Source organism: Rhincodon typus, chromosome 36, assembly GCF_021869965.1.
Source record: "Rhincodon typus isolate 14 chromosome 36, sRhiTyp1.1, whole genome shotgun sequence".
NCBI lineage: Eukaryota > Metazoa > Chordata > Chondrichthyes > Orectolobiformes > Rhincodontidae > Rhincodon > Rhincodon typus.
The window spans coordinates 130,881-147,929 of NC_063367.1; the positions used below are offsets into that span (position 1 = coordinate 130,881).

Here is a 17,049-nt window from a genome sequence, read left to right on the forward strand (position 1 = left end):
GTAGAAAAGACTAAGACCCAAGGGCATAGCCTTATAGTGAAGGGAAGACCTTTTAGAAAAGAGATAAGAAGCCCCTTCAGCCAGAGACTGGTGAATCTACAGAATTCACTGCCATAGAAGGCTGTGGAGGCCAGGTCATTGAGTATATTTAAGACTGAGGTAGATAGGCTCTTGATTGTCAAGGGGATCAAGGGTTAGGGGGAGAAAACAGGGGAATGGGGTTGAGAAACTTATCAACCATGATTGAATGGCGGAGTAGACTTGAATGGCCTAACTTCTGCTTCTGTGTCTTATGGTCTTATGGCCCTATGTTCAAACAAAAGTATCCATTGGTGACTGGGTAATATCCTTCAAATACTTTAAAGTGTTACTCCCTGAAATCTCAAAACATTTGAAGCAACTTATGAGAATGTAAACATACTCAGTGAAACTCAGACAACCAAAGATGTTAATCAAGCTGAGTTGCAGCTTTTCCAGCAGGATAACGGTTATTTCCATTCTCAGCCAATACATAATGTGACTTTTTTTTTAAATTACTGTGACACCAGCAAGTTGTCTGACAAGTAAGTCTATCATATTGCCAAAGCACACAGGAAACCAATCACATTAAAATTACTGCAGCTTCTCAGTGATTCCTCATTCTCTTTGAAATATACTTCCAATTTCTATTTTAGTTTCTGTTTTCACTATTTTGCCTTTAATATTTGAATCAGAATCTTTCTTCATCATCCAGTCCATGTTCAGGGTGATTCAATACTGAGACCAGTGATATTTTCCTGTACTCGAAATAACTGGGGAATCCCATTGCTGAGCAGATTCTTTCCTTTTCCATAAGGCCATATGATGTAGGAGCAGAATAAGGCCATTCAGCCCATTGAGTCTGTTCTGTCAATCAATGAGATCATGGCTGATTTGATAACCCTGAACTCCACTTTCATGCCTTTTTCCCATAACCCATGATTCCCTGATGACTGAAAAATCTGTCTCTATCAGCCTTGAATAGACTTAATGTCCCAGCCTCAATAATCCTCTTTCAGTAAAGAAGTCCACAGAATTCACAATTTTCTGAGAGAAGAAATTCCTCCTCATCTCTGTTCTAGCTGGGTGACCACTTACTCTGAGATTATGCCCTCTGATCCTAGACTCTCCCACAAGTGGAAACAACCTCTCTGCATTTCCACTGTCAAGCCCACTAAGAGTGTCATATGTTTCAATAAGGTTACCTCTCATTCATCTAAACTCCAGTCAATACCAGCACAACTCACTCAACCATTACCCATAACAGAATCTTTCCATACCTGAGATAACCTGTGAACCTTTTCTGGCCTGCCTTCAATGCCAATATATCTTTCCTTAGATAGGGGACCCAAAACTGTACATAGTTTTCATCTGTGGTCTGACAATTACTTTGTGTTGTTTTAGCAAGACTTCCCATTTTTAAGCTCCAGTTTGTTTGAAATAAAAGTTAACACTTCATATGCCTTCCCATCTGAACTCATTCTCAGTATTTATTTTTCTACTCCTCAGTACATTTATTTTCTTTCAATGAAAGTCACTGAGCTTGTGCAGAAGGGAAACTGCGCAGACAGTTCACGACTTCTCCTGTCTGCCTCTCTTCTGTACTATCTCCACAGCCGGACATCCATTGAGACGGAACACACAGTGTCCATCAGCACCTACAAAGCTTAGAGATCAGCGGGGTCTGTGGATGGGGGCGGTGAGGTGGAGTGTATTGTGAAACCCCCCACACTATTCTGACTTACTTTCTCCCCTTAGTTTCATTCCCTTTTGCTTCTTTGTTATTGTCACACAGCACCTCCAAGGGTAATGTTTGCAATTCATTATGAGTTTAATGAGTCAATTTGGCAATTTGGTGGTGGGTTTCTATTCAAAAATTGAAGCTGGGTTTCTCTGTGAAGGCCAGGGTGCATTATTTCTCTGTCCAACATACTTTTGATTTAGTTCTCTTGATTTTCTCATATTTTATATTCACGTTACAATGCCCTCAGGAGCAGATTTTGTCTTTGATTTGGTTTATTTTAATAAAGGAGCAGGTCTTTTCCCCACTAAAGAGTTGCCCTCTGGATAGGTAAAGGATCCAGAAGGGAAAGTTTGTACTGAACTGCAGGTCACAATAAACCTGTTGCAAATCTCTGAAAATCTTCTGCTGCCTAATTCAATGAACAGATAGCGGTCAGTTGAATGGTAGTAGCAGACAGATTTAATGAGGGACAGGAAATGGGGCAGGAACTCAATGTAAGATCAATTGTTGCCTGGAGGTTAGCCAGTCTTCTCTGCCCCTCTTCAAGGTCAAACAATTTCCCAAGTAATCGACGCAAGCTATCATACAACACTGGGATTCCTACAGACCACACCATTAATTCTAATACTCACTATCCCAACGGATATACAATGTAATATACAGCATAACGTGGATTTGTACTAACATGCTATGTTACGGGCAGGCAAGAGAGCATTCAATTTCACTTTCATAAAAATATCCATGTTCAGGAAATGTTACAAAAAAATGCAGCATTCTCAGCCATTACTTACTTTCAAATGGGGGTTCCATTAATTGATTTTTAATTTCAATACAGACCTCACAGAGTCATAAAGTCACAGAGTTGCACAGCATGGAAACAGACCCTTCAGTCCAAGTCGTCCGTGCTAACAGATATCCTAAATTAATCTTGTCCCATTTACCAGCATTTGGCCAACATCCCTCCAAACCCTTCCTATTCATGTACTCATCCAGACACCTTTTAAATGTTGCGATTTTACCAGCATCCACCACTTCTTCTGGCAGCTCATTCATATACGCAACCACCCTCAGCATGAAAAAGTTGTACCTTAGTCCCTCTTGAATATTTCCACTCTCACATTGAACATATGCCTTCCAGTTTTGGATTTCCCTACCCTGACAAATAAACATTGGGTATTCACACAATCCATGCCCCTTATGATTTTATAACATTCTATAAAGGACCCCCCTCACCTTCCGACACACCAGGGAAAATAATCTCAGCCTATTCAATTGTCCCTATAGCTCAAACCCTGAAATCCTGCTAGCATTCTTGTAATTTTTTTCTGAACCTCATTAGGTTTCACAACACCTTTCCTATAGCAGGGAGACCAGAACTGAACAGTATTACAAAAGTGGTCTTACCAATGTCTTGTACAGCAGCAACACAACATCCAACTACTATACTTAATTGACTGACTAGCAAGGGCAAGCGTATCACACACCTTCTTCACTACTGCAAACGACAAATGCTGGAGATCACTGCAGACCAGGCAGCATCCATGGAAAGAGATCATGCTAATGTTTCAGATGTGGATGACTCTTCATCAGAGTTGAAGTAAAGTGTGAAGGGGACAGCATTTGTGTTATAGTTTGGAGGGGTGGTATGGAGTTAGTGGGTGTAGGGTGCTGGTGGAGAAAAGATGTTGATAGCTCAGAATAAGTGATTGAAATGAGAAAATGGCAGAACAATGGTATGACTCCTGCCAGATCTGAAAGGACAGTAAGTCTGATGGGAGGATGGGGGGGACATGATAATAAGCTAAAAGAAACTGAAGAAATGGTTCACAGTTTAGAGGTGTTGAACTCAATATTAAGTGCAGAAGGCTGTAAAGTGCCTAGTCTGAAGATGAGACGTTGTTACTCCAGTTTGCACTGTGATTAACTGGAACATTGCAGCGTGCTGAGGACAGGCATGCGGGCATGAGAGCAGGACGCTGAGTTAAAATAACTGGCTACAGGAAGGTCAGGGTTCTGCTTGTGCACAGACTGGAGGTGTTCCGCAAAGCAGTCACCCAGCCTGTGTTTGTTTTCTGCAATGTAGATTAGGCTACATTGGGTGCAGCAAATGCAATACACACAGTTGGAGGAGGTACAGGTGAAATGCTGCTTCACCTGGAACAACTGTTAAGGCCCTTGGATGGTGAGCAGGGAAGAGATGAAGGGCAGGTGTTGCATCTTCTGTGATTACATGTGAAGGTGCCGTGGGAAGGGGTTGTGATGTTGGTGGTTGTGGAAAGAACTTGGGTGTCCTGAAGGAATGATCCTTTCGAAATGCAGACAGTGGGGAGTGAAGGCAAGATGTATTTGGTGCCAGAGTTGTCTGAAATGGCATGGAATGATCTTTTGAATGCTTTTGTGAGTGATGGGAAGGGGGCAAGGGTGGAAGCACAGGGGATGGGTCGAATGTGATTGAAAGCCCTGTCAATCACAGTGGGTGGGAAACCACATTCATGGAAGTAACAAGCCATGTCAGCAGCACTGTTTTGGAAGGTGGCATCATCTGAACAGATGCGACATAGGCAAAGGAACTGGGAGAATGAGATGGAGTCCTTGCAGGACTTGAGGCGTGATGAGCTGTAGTGAAAGTAGCTGTGGGAGTCAATGACTTTATAATAGATGGCAGTTTATTCTCTGAAATGAAAACAGAGGGGTCAAGGAAAGGAAGGGAAGTTTCAGAAATGGACGATGTGAAAGTTATAGAGGGGTGGAAACTGGAGGCAAAATGAATGAAGTTTTCAAGGTCCTGGCAGGAGCATGAAGTGGCACTGAAGCAGTTGTCGAAATACCAGGAAAAGAGATGTGGAAGGGAGCAGTGTAAGACTGGAACAAGGATCCATCCCTCTATAATTTTCACATCATCCATTTCCGACACTTCCCTTCCTTTCCTTGAACTCTGTGATAAAAGAGCTTAATTTAGAAGAATGCAATATTCCAGAGGAAGGAATTAATCAGCAGGTGCCTGTGCTTTACAAATACCTAGTACTGAGTTAATTATTCTCTATTTTAATGGATTATGCTGTTGCTTTTTGTTGAAACAAAATCTCTTCTAGTAAACCAGACAAAGGGAGATTAACACAAGTTGAACCATTAATATGAAAATTAAGACATAAATCGTAAAAGAGAGTGGAATAAAAAATTGATTCTTGACAAAAAAAAACATCGTTAACAATATCTATTATCAACATATATAGGTTACTGAAAGCAGTTGACAATGAAATTTTCATAAACAAAACTTCAAACTGTACAAGTTTGCATCTATGGAGATATAAACTGATATAAATTGAGCTTATTTTGTTAATTTAATATATTTACCAGCTGAACCTCAGACAAAACAGAAAAATTCGTTTATGGTCTTTATTGACAATATCAGGACAATATCCTCAGATTCTAGAACAATCCATATGCCTTAAAATTCATTCAGGCTTAGGCTGATAAATGGCAAATAACAGTCATGCCACACAAATGTCAAGCACTAAGGGAGAATCTAACCATTTTCCTTGACATTCAAAAAAGCATTATCATTGCTAAATTCCTCACTGTCAACATTTTGGGGTCACTATTGACCAGAAACTGAACTGGACTAGCCATTTAAATAGTGTGGTTATGACACCAGGCAAGAGGCTTGGATTCTGCAGTGAGTAACTCCCCAAAGTCTGTCCACCAAACCACAAGTCAGTGGTGTGATGGAATACTCCCCACTTGTGAGGATGATGTATTTTGAACAACACTCAACAGGCTTGACACCATCCAGGACAAAACAGCCCATTTGATCGGCATTGCAGCTACCAATATTCAGTCCCTCCATTACCAATTTTTGGTTGCAGCAATAAGATGCACTGCAGAAATTCACCTAAGATCCTCAGTATTTCCAAACTCATGGCTGCTTTCATCTAGCAGGACAAGGTCAGAAGATACATGGGAACACCACCACCTACAAGTTCCCCTCCAAGATACTCACCATCCTGACTTGGAAATATTTCACTGTTCCTTCACTGTTACTGGGTCAAAATCCTGGAACTCCCCCATTAAGGGCATTGTGGGCCAACCTACAGCATATGGACTGCAGTGGTTCAAGAAGACAGCTCTCCATCACCTTCTCAAGGGGGCAACTAAGTACAGGCAATAAATGCTGGCATCATTAGTGACACCCACATCCCATGAAAGAAGAAAAAGTATCAAACATTTGATATCATTGAAAGGCTTGCATACTTAGTAACAAATGATACCTGGAAAATTAGTCCTGCAAGTAAAAAATCTAGTACCTAGCCAATTATGAGGTATTAGTTCCGAGTGATTCGTACATCGGTTTTCATCATTTAATTTCAGGGCAGGACCTATACATTTAATGGTAAGGTCCTGGGGAGTGCTGCTGAACAAAGAGACCTTGAAGGTCAGGTTCATTGTTCCTTGAAGGTAGAGTTGCAGACAGACAAGCCAGTGAAGAAGGCGTTTGGTATTCTTGTCTTTATTAGTCAGTACATTGAGTATAAGGAGTTGGGAGGTCATGTTGCAGCTGTACAGGACATTGGTTTGGCCACTTTTAGAATATTACATTCAATTTGGTCTCCCTGCTACAAGAAGGATGATGTAAAACTTGAAAGGGTTCAGAAAAGATTTACAACGATGTCGCCAGAGTTGGAGTCTTTGAGCTTTGGGAGAGGCTGAAAAGGCTGGGGTGGTTTTCCCTGGAGTGTCAGAGGAGGGTGATGGGTGACCTTTTAGAAGTTTGTAACATCATGATGGGCATGGATAAGGAGAACAACCAAGGTTTTTTTTTCCCAGGGTAGAGAACTCCAAAACTAGAGGGCATAGGTTTAAGATGAGAAGGGAAAGGTTTAAAAGGAAACACAGGTGCAACATTTTCACACAGAGGGTGATGTGTGTATGGAATGAACTGCCAGAGGAAGTGGTGGAGACTAGTACAATTACAACATTTAAAAGACATCTGGATGGGTATATGAATAGGAAGAGTTCAGAGGCATATGGCCCAAGTGCTGGCAAATGGAACTCGATTAATTTAGGATATTTAGTCAACATGGACCATTTGAACTGAAGGGTCTGTTTCCAAATTGTACAGCTCTATGACTCTAACGGCTCTATAAATCACCAATTTCCATAAAATATTAGATGTAAGCAGCAACATAAATAAAATGCTTTTCTCCAACCACCACGGGGGCAATCATTCAGGTTTTTTTACTCTTTCATGGGATTGTGGGCATCACTGGCTGGGCCAGCATTTATTACCCAGAGGGCATTTAAGAGTTAATCACATTTCTGTGGATCTGGAGTCACATGTAGTCCAGACCAGCTAATGATAGCAGATTCCTTCCCTGAAGGACATGAGTGAAACAGAGGCGTTTTTCCAACAATTGACAATAGTCATCATTAAACACAATTCCAGATTTTTATTGATTTCAAATTGTACCATCTGCTGTTGTGTGATTTGAATCCAGATCCCCAGAACATTTCATAGGCCATTACTTCCCTTTAGGTCAAATAGATTATTCAGATTATGATGCAATGAGAATAGATGAAGGGATACTTAAAACTTTAACACTGTCCAAGAATAATTAAAGTGTCAAGAGCAATTAGATGTAGAATGTAGCTAAAGCTTAGATTTAGAAGTTGGAATGATGGGAAAATAGGTCAAGTAAGAGATATGCGAAAAATTGTTGCATATCTGTAGAAAGCTTATAACCTGCTGTTCAATGTTGACCCAAAGCTTAAGACACGTTCTGCTTAAAGATAACGTTTCAGCAACCACGAGTTGTGGAACCATGACATATGACTTGTCTTATGACCTGCCTTAAGGGGATGTGATAAACTGTGTACATGCTTATCTACTTGTAACAACTGTGTCAATCTATAACGGCGCGTATAAGTATTGCCTTGTTTTTGTACTCATCGGAGACTACAGACCTGACCTTTTGTCAGCTTTGGCTCCCAGCGATATCACGTAATAAAGCCTCTTTACCTCGAAGTCTAAAGCTCCAGTGTGTGACTGAATTAATATCTTCAACAATCTGGTGTAGTTGACAGAATCCCTATCTTTACGGGTTCCGGACAAATTGATAGGAATAAGCGAAAGGAGTTTGCGAGGCATTCGAGTTTCCCCGGCTGGTAACCCACGTTGAGCCACTCTGACCCGATCTCGGGGAGATTGGAAAGACGGGACGGGCAAGACCACGTGTGGAAGACAAACTCGTTGAGAAATAAGTGGACAATTAGGACAATTGGAACAAAAGAACAAAACAGTCTGGGAGGCTTCGAGGACTGAGGTATAACGAGATCTCGGAGGTGGGGAAGGGTGAATTAGTTTAAGATTAGCGTATAAGAAACTATAGCGTTAAGATACGTAATAATAAATTGTTAACGCTCATTTAAATTTAGAGTTTGATGCCTTAGTAAGTGGGACTTGTTAAGTAATGGGGAGCCAAACAAGCAAGGTAGGTAAGAGACCCGAGGCAAAAAAAGAGTTTCCTGTGAAACTGAAAGGCAACTTCAAGGAGGATTCAGGAAATCCAGAAACAGCACAAGTTGCTTGGGGACCCGCTGGTTCCTCCCGGATTACCTGCCGATAAGGTTTGGCTGGAAACAGGAGACAGCAGGTACTCTTACGTTCTCTAGTGATTTGTACAAGTGGTTGATTTGAAAAAGATAGTTTTGGAAAAGTGTGACAGAGGCTGGGGACGGAGACCCAAACTGGGATTATAACTACATGATTACTTGTTTTGATAAATGGTTGGAAGTGGCCAGGCGCCATCAACCCCCAAAACCTAAAAAAAATAAGGCTACTGGTGATGGAAAGAATATTAAGCCTAGCGCTCCTGCCGTGGGAATGTATCCAAAGTTAAAACAGTCTGACGAAAGCAAGGAACAGGTTATGGATGAGTGCCCTCTTGGCAGCTGCTCTTAAGGACCGTCCTCTCTCCTATAAGAAGGACCCACCGTCTCGCCCACCTCAGGTCACCTCTTTGGACACAGTCGGGGTCCAGACCAGAAGGCGTCGGGCAGCCGAACATGAGGTTGCCCCCGACGGTGTTCCTAAGGAATCCGTTAGTAGTACAGTTGAACAATGCCCCCGCATAATGGTAGGGAAAGTTGCTGTATTGCGCCCCTGGGCCCCATCGGAGATCCGAAGTATGGTAAATGAAGCCCCGAAAAAAAACTTGTCGCTTTTCATAATTGGCTGGTACAGACGTGTCAAATCTATAAATTTTGCCCGGTGATGTGCTGTTACTATTGAAGGTTGCGTACGGCACTTCCTGGCCAATTGTTGAAGATTTCGTTTGCTGTCCCACAGGGGCTCGAGGGTGACTGGGCCCCTGACGATGACCTTCAGAATCAGGGAAACGAGAGTAGAGACACTTGGTTCCGGACTCGCGCTAAAGGTGCCATCATGAATGGAGCTAGGCAATATAGTGATTTTGGTGAGGTGACTTGCTGCATTCAGAAAAAAGGAGAGCAGCTGACAGATTTCATTGATAGTAGGAACTGCAGATGCTGGAGAATCTGAGATAACGTGTAGAGCTGGATGAACACAGCAGGCCGAGCAGGAAGGCTGACGCTTTGGGCCTAGACTCTTCTTCAGAAATGGGGGAGGGGAAGGGGGTTCTGAAATAAATAGGGGGAGGCGGGTAGAGGAGAAGATAGGTGGAGAGGAGGCAAAGAAGTGGGGATGCAGCCAATAAAGGTACCCGCATGGGCCCAAGCTATGCCTGCCTCTTTGTAGGCTACGTGGAACAATCCCTCTTCCGTAGCTACGCTGGCCCTAAACCCCACTTCTTCCTCCGTTAGATCGATGACTGTAGCGGCACCGCCTGGTGCTCCCACCAGGAGCTCGAACAGTTCATCCACTTCAACACCTTCCACCCCAACCTTAAGTTCACCTGGACCATCTGATACCTCTCTCTCCTTCCTGGACCTCTGTTTCCATCTCTGGAAACCCATATCCATTTCAAGCCCACTGACTCCCACAGCTACCCAGAAGACAGCTCCTCCCACCCACCTTCCTGCAAAAATACCATCCCCAATTCCTTTGCCTCTGCCGCATCTGCTCCCAGGATGAGGCATTCCACTCCTGGACATCTTAGATGTCCTTGCCCTTGTTTTTGGAGGACTGCAACTTCTTCCCTGCTCTTCCCCCCCCCCCCCCCCCAATCAGTGGTCAAAAACGCCCTCAGTGTCTCCTGCATTTCCCGCAACTCATCCCTCACACCCCCTCCCCTCAATAACAACGAAAACTGAATCCCCCTGTCCTCACGTACCACCCCACCAACCTCCAGATCCAATGCATCATCCTCGGACACTTCCGCCATCTGCAATCCAACCCCACCACCAAAGACACTTTTCCCTCCCCACCTCTATCTGCTTTCCGGAGGGACCACACTCTCCATGACTCCCTTGTCCGCTCCACACAGTCCCCTCCAGCCTCACCACACCTAGCACTTTTTTTTTTTGTTTCCCTGCAACCACAGGAAGTGCTACACCTCACCCTCATCCCAGGCCCAAGAAGACTTCCCACATCAAGCAGACGTTCACCTGCACATCTGCTAATGTGGTATACTGTATCCGCTGTTCCTGTTGTGGCCTCCCCTACATCGGGGAAACCAAGCAGAGGCTTGGGGACCGCTTGGCAGAACACCTATGCTTGGTTCACAGTAAACAACTGCACCTCCCAGTCGCAAACCATTTCAACTTCCCCCCCCCCCCCTTTCCTCAGATGACATGCCCATCCTGGGCGTCCTGCAGTGCCACAATGATGCTACCTGAAGGTTGCAGGAATAGACCTCATTTCATTTGGAAACCCTGCAGCCCAATGTGGACTTCAAAATCTCCCCTCCCCCTACCGCATCCCAAAACCAGCCCAGCTCGTCCCCGCCTCCCTAACCTGTCCTTCCTCCCACCTCAAGCCCCACCCCCATCTCCTACCTACTAGCATCATCCCGCCCCCTTGACCTGTCCATCCTCCCCAGACTGACCTATCTCCTCCCTACCTACACTTACCTTTCCTGGCTCCACCCCCGCCTCTTTGACTTGTCGTCTGTCTCCTCTCCACCTATGTTCTCCTCTATCCATCCTCCACCCGCCTCCCCCTCTCTCCCTATTTTTTTCTGACAGACTTCATTGCTAGATTTAAGGATACTTGGGAATCCAGTCCTGAGGTGTTTTGCACCCGGTCCAAAGTCCCTGTAACACCCCCATTTTGCCCATTCCTAAACCTGGTAGGAAGGGCGAGTGGCATTTCGTCCAAGACCTATGTGCCATCAATCAGATTGTGGTGCCTGTCACCCCGGTGTTCCCTGACACCAATGTTATTTTGACCTCCTTATCTCCCCATTCGACTTGCTACACAGTAACTGACCTCAGCCTTTTTTCTATTCCTCTGCATGAGGATAGCCAAGACCTTTTTGCATTTACAGTGGCAGACAGTATACGTCGACCCGGCTGCCCCAAGGCTATACTGAGTCCGGCTGTCTATGCCGCCGCTGTCCGTGCAGACCTCAAACTCTCTCTGCCCTGTAACAGTACGGTCTTACAACATGCCAACGACTTATTAAACGCCTCTATTGACTATGTCAGCTGTGAAAAAGACTCAGTTTCTTTATTCTTTCACCTGGCGATTAAAGGGCACTGTGTCTCCGCCTCGAAATTGCAGCTGTGTCAGCCTTCTGTATGGTGCTTAGGCTTTATTTTGGAGAACGGCACACATTGATTGGGACCTGAACGGGTCGCAGCGGTGCTGAAAGCCCCCTTGCCCAGTACGCAGAAAGACATGTTATCTTTTTTGGTATGGTTAATTATTGCAGGCAATGGATACCTGAGTACCGACGCAAGATAATCCGCCGAAGGACGGCTCCATGCGAGGACATCCCACTGAAATCGAATGGACTGAAGAACGTCGCAGAGCCTTGGCCAAGCTTTAGACTGCACTGGGCATTGCAGATTACAACGAGGCTTTGCACTCTAGGTTAGTGAAAAGGAAGGGCTTGCAAGCGGCATACTTACTCCAAAAACATGGAGAACTCAAGCGGCTGGTAGCATATTATTCGGTTCAGCTGCCTCCCGTTGTTAGAGGAATGCCCGGTTGTCTGCGTACTGATGCTGCCACTGCTGTCATCTTAGAAAACTCAAATCCTATTGTGTTAGACCACAAATATGTCATGTTGCGCCCCCCATGCAGTCTTACTGCTGCTAAATTTGGCGGCGACTCAATTTTACTGCCACGCACCGCAGTGGGTACAAGGTCATGTTACTGTCTAAGCCAAATATCTCCTTCCGCCGAGCTCCCTCACTAAACCCCACCAGCCTTCTCCCTGATTAGTACTACGGTAGATGACATCGAATACGACTGCCTGCAGCTTGTCGACTCGGTCACATCTTCCCCGACCTGAATTACAGTCAACACCCCTTGCTAATCCCGATTTGGTGCTCTTCACTGATAGTTCCTCTTACCGGCCTTACGACACCGCCACTGGCAGGTTACGCTATTGTCACTCCCTTTGCCGTTCTGGAAGCGTTTGCTCTACCTCCTGGCACTTCTGCCCAATCCGCAGAACTGTTCGCCCTTACCCATGCTTGTACTCTCTCAGAGGGTCGCACTGCTAACATTTATACAGACTCGCGGTACGGTTTTGGGGTTGTTCATGATCTTGGCACCCTATGGCAGCACCATGTGTTCATCACCTCTTCTGGTAAGCCCAGTCAACACGCCACCTTAATTAGTAACTTGCTTCGCGCCATCCTTCTCCCCAGTGGATTGGCCGTAATTAGGTGTGATGCGCATACACCGTCTCAAGACGATATTTTGCTCGGGAATGCCGCTGCTGATAAAGCAGCCAAAGACACCGCCTTGTCCCGGGCAACCGTGGTGTCCTCTTTTGTCCGCCAATTGTTACCAAAGTCCTTTGACCTCACTCTTGCGGTACAGGCTCAACACGGGGCGCCCTCGCCCCCCCCCCCAAAAAAAAAAAAGGAAAAAGATCTTTGAGTTATGAAGGGCCGTGCCCAGGACCCCGACCACTTGTGGCGCCACCCTGATGGAAGGGTTGTTTGCCCAAAAGGTCTCCTCCATGCACCTGCTGGCCTGGTGCATAGGCAAAGGCATGTAGGATGTGGCATCAGGTCACACAACAATGGTTTGCACCCCGTATAACAACTGCTCTTCAACAAGTAATTGACACTTTGTACCATTTGCCAACAGTACAATAGGGAAAAAACACCAGCCAAGTTTGATCACTTCCCAGTACTGGCTGGACCCTTTGGACATTTACAAATAGACTTTGTGCATATGCCATAGTCTGGAGGTTTCAAACATACTAGTGATAGTGGATATGTTCTCCAAGTGGGTGGAAGCCTTTGCAACCAGAAAAAAATGATGCTAGAACAGTGATAAAGTGCCTGATGGAGGATCTCATCCCTATATTTAGAATACCCATTAAGGTGAACAGTGATAGAGGGGCACATTTTACAGGAAAAATAGTAACAGCCCTGACACAGGCCATGGGATTTGAGTGGAAGGTGCACATGCCTTACCAACCCCAATCCTCTGGAATAGTAGAATGAGTCAATGGTACCCTAAAAAATACCCTTGAAAAAGTCTGTCAGGAAACTGGTTTAAAATGGCCTGAAGCTCTGCCAATGACCCTTTACACCCTAAGGAATCAGGTAAATAGAACAACAGGCCTAGCCCTGTTTTGAGGTCTTAATGGGAAGACCCATGACCACTGGCACCAAGCCCCCAATGACAGGGGCTGATGTAGCATTAATTTGGGTCGATGAGAAAACCTTGCAGTATGCATAGGCCCTAAGTGAGGCGGCCCGGTCAAATCATGATAAAGTCTTTGCAGCAATACCAAAGCCCAAGCAGGGGAATACTCATCCATTTATACCTGGTGATTTTGTATATAGCAAAGCACCCAAAAAGAATTCTCCTCCTCCTAGGAGGAAAGGTCCCTATCAAGTGCTACTGGTCACCCGCACTGCCGTCAAAGTAGAACAACATCAGGACTAGATTCATGCTACTCGGTGCAAGCTGCCGAAGAAAGATAAGGTCACTCTGGAAGACTAAAGACCTAAAAAGATGCAGTGGCTTCTAATGAATCTGGTCTGTCTCCTGGGCAGTCAAGTTAGATCCGATATGCTGGCACCAGTTAGAGTCCACTTACCCTCCAGCCCATAACTCCTTTTTAGCCCTTAGTTACGAAAATGCAATACAGCTAAACATCTCCCCATGCTGGGTGTGTATGCATATTCCAATTCACTCAAAAGGAGGAATTACCCTTACAACTGATCCCCTTTAATGTCTCCGAAGTGGCAGAATAGGTCATTTGACAGAATGAATCCCTAAGGGCTGGTGTTCGCATGGCTGCTACATCTTCTGCAGAGAGGGGGATTATATTGGGTGGACATTACAGGCACCCAAGATAAGTGGGAATCAGCAGGGTACAACCTTTCAATATTCAAAGGTCGGTATCAACCTCAACTTAATACCGCCCATATCCCACTATATGTTGCTATCACTAATACATTAACAGTAGGAAAACTTGTAAATTCCATTTGCCTCACTAGATATAACATTGAGGGTTGGTTTATGGGGCAGAGTAATTGCACTCACTATTATAATGTTACGCCCCCGATCCAAGCAAAGTTTCTGCTGATGTGAGGTTAATAAACTTTTGACCATGTTTTGTTTCCTGATTATATAACTCGGTTTATCCCTTTATAATAGTACCTATTTTGTTGTGGCCTCAGGCCTACGCTTGGCTGCCTCCCTCATGGACCAGATCTTGCTATTTGGCCAACATCATTCCTCTCATGCGTCATCTCCCCACTCTAGACAAGCACCCCTCATTGACCAGACGTAACAAGCATGCTATCACTGAAACCGAGCGGTTCTTTATGATTGCCTTCCCTATTTATGCGTCCGGGAAAGCAGCACGTGAATTAATTAAAATGGCATCTCCTTTAGAGAAACTGGCCAACGAGACTGCCTTTGCTTTTGAGGCAACTTACCAAGCCATTTCCTGCTTATCTGCCAAACTTGCAATCTGCACTGTAGCCTTACAGAATCGCCTGGCCCTTGATTTTATTCTGGCCAAGAAAAGCAGTACATGTGCCATCATTGGCCAAGAGTGCTGCACCTATATCTCGGATGAATCTGAAAACATCACTCGTATGGCTGATCATATCCAACAAGCGGTCAACCAGATCAAAGCTGTTGGTGAGCAATTTCATAACTATAATCCTCCTAGCTCTGGTTGGTGGCCATTAGGGAATTGGTGGAGTACTCTAACTCATTATGGTATCATCCTGGTTATTACTATTATACGGCTACACATGATTTGTTGCATCCTCCACCGTGGACCTCAGAACCCTGTCCCTTTATTGCCCCCCACTGTAACCAGCAATCCTGACTATGACAAACAGGAATGCCTCAAAATGAGACCCTTTCCCATGGGTATGATCCCCCATTCAATAACTGTGACTGTTGATGTTGATCCAAGGATCAAAAAGGAGGGAATTGTGGAAGAATAATTAAAGTGTCAAGAGCAATTAGATGTAGAATGTAGCTAAAGCTTAGAATTAGAAGTTGGAATGATGGGAAAATAGGTCAAGTAAGAGATATGCGACAAACTGTTGCATATCTGTAGAAAGTTTATAACCTGCTGTTCGATATTGAACCAAAGCTTAAGACACATTCTGCTTAAAGATAACATTTCAGCAACTACAAGTTGTGGAACCATTATGTATGACATGTCATATGACCTGCCTTAAGGGGATGTGATAGACTGTACAAGCTCATCTACTTGTAACAACTGTGTCAATCTATAATGGCGCATATAAGTATTACCTTGTTTTTGTACTCATTGGAGACTATGGACCTGACCTTTTGTCAGCGTTGGCTCCCCATGATATCGAATAAAGCCTCTTTAAAGCTCCAGTGCGTGACTAATTAATATCCTCAACAAACACTGATAAGATATTTTAATGGATATAGGAAGAGTTCAAAGAAACAGAATTGTTGCCAGTGACAGGAAAACTTGTTTATTAATTTCAGAAGAAATGTTCTTATTTCCTGTAATATCCAAGAGAGGCAAGAATTGCATCAGGTCCAAAACATGATCTGCTTTGTTCACATGTTCTCTCCATTTGTATCTAGATTGAGTCACTGTAATCTAGGAGAAACAAGAATAATAAAATTGCTTAAAGCTCTGAAGAAACATCACTGTCAAATGGAGGATCTGAGGTAGTGCCAGGCAAGGGGCTGAATCTACCCATATTCTGGCAAGTGCCATTTTCGTCAGCTTTCCCAGAGGATTTCTCCCTGTGATGCCAAGTGAGATTTTTTTCACACTATCGTCCAACACTTGCCTCATGAATTCCATAGCCCACCCCTCTCATCTGATGCTAGTCTAATTCTTCCCACTTCTATCTCAGCCAATCCCTTGACTTCTCTGATTCCTGGAGAAAACAACCTACAATAGGACACAAAGAACAGAGCTATCTCATGTCCTGGATTTGATTCATGACATTCTGTCAGCAGAACGTCTTGGCGCTGTTTGCCTGGGCATCTCACTGACCAACCCAAACTTCTGGACTGCTACTGGAGGTTGTTCTTCACTTATGCCAGGAACCCTGACTGTAGGGTGTTTCCTATGACTTGACTGAGGACAATTACTTTGAGACATGGTCATTTGGTTGAAGCATTTGGAGTGTTTTTGCCAAGGAGGCTGCTGGTACACATTGATGGAGCATAGTACAATCCAGAGACATGACCACCCATTTTGCTGATGACATGCCTGACAGGCATGACAAACATCCAGGCCTTGTGTCAAAAGCAAACTGCAAGGCAAGGTGTCCCAGTAGGTTCAACTGAGTGAGTGTGAAGAGAGAAAGCAAGCAGCCCTGAGAGAAAGCCTTGTCCACTTGGTGAGCTGGATTCCCAACCCTGCAGAGTAGTATGTGCATTTGATTAAGGCAAGACTGGGTAGTACTGATGATGACAATGAGCAGTAATCCTTTGTTAATCATCCTCTTGCTGCTCAATCGTGAGAATCTCATTGTTACACTCACACCTCCAACAGCACCTGAGAAGCTTGACACCATCCAGGACAAAGCAACCCACTTGATTGGCACTACATCCACAAGCATCCAATCCCTCTACCGCCAAAGCTCGGTAGCAGCAGTGTGTACTGTCTACAAGATACACTGCAGAAATTCACCAAAGATCCTCAGACAGCACC

General features: G+C 44.5%; 2 long non-coding RNA genes across 2 annotated transcripts in view; one reads left to right on the top strand and one right to left on the bottom strand.

The window, feature by feature from the left end:
* The first annotated feature begins 7,710 nt into the window (after window positions 1-7,710).
* LOC125487098 lies at window positions 7,711-16,318 on the top strand. Its single transcript, XR_007265646.1, has 3 exons — window positions 7,711-8,082; window positions 11,614-11,774; window positions 15,966-16,318. It is a non-coding gene; the product is annotated as an uncharacterized LOC125487098 (long non-coding RNA).
* LOC125487097 overlaps window positions 15,825-17,049 on the bottom strand; it is a 37,004-nt gene continuing 35,779 nt past the window's right edge. Inside the window, exon 3 of the long non-coding RNA XR_007265645.1 lies at window positions 15,825-15,981. This is a non-coding gene — a long non-coding RNA (uncharacterized LOC125487097). The remainder of the gene's footprint in view (window positions 15,982-17,049) is intronic.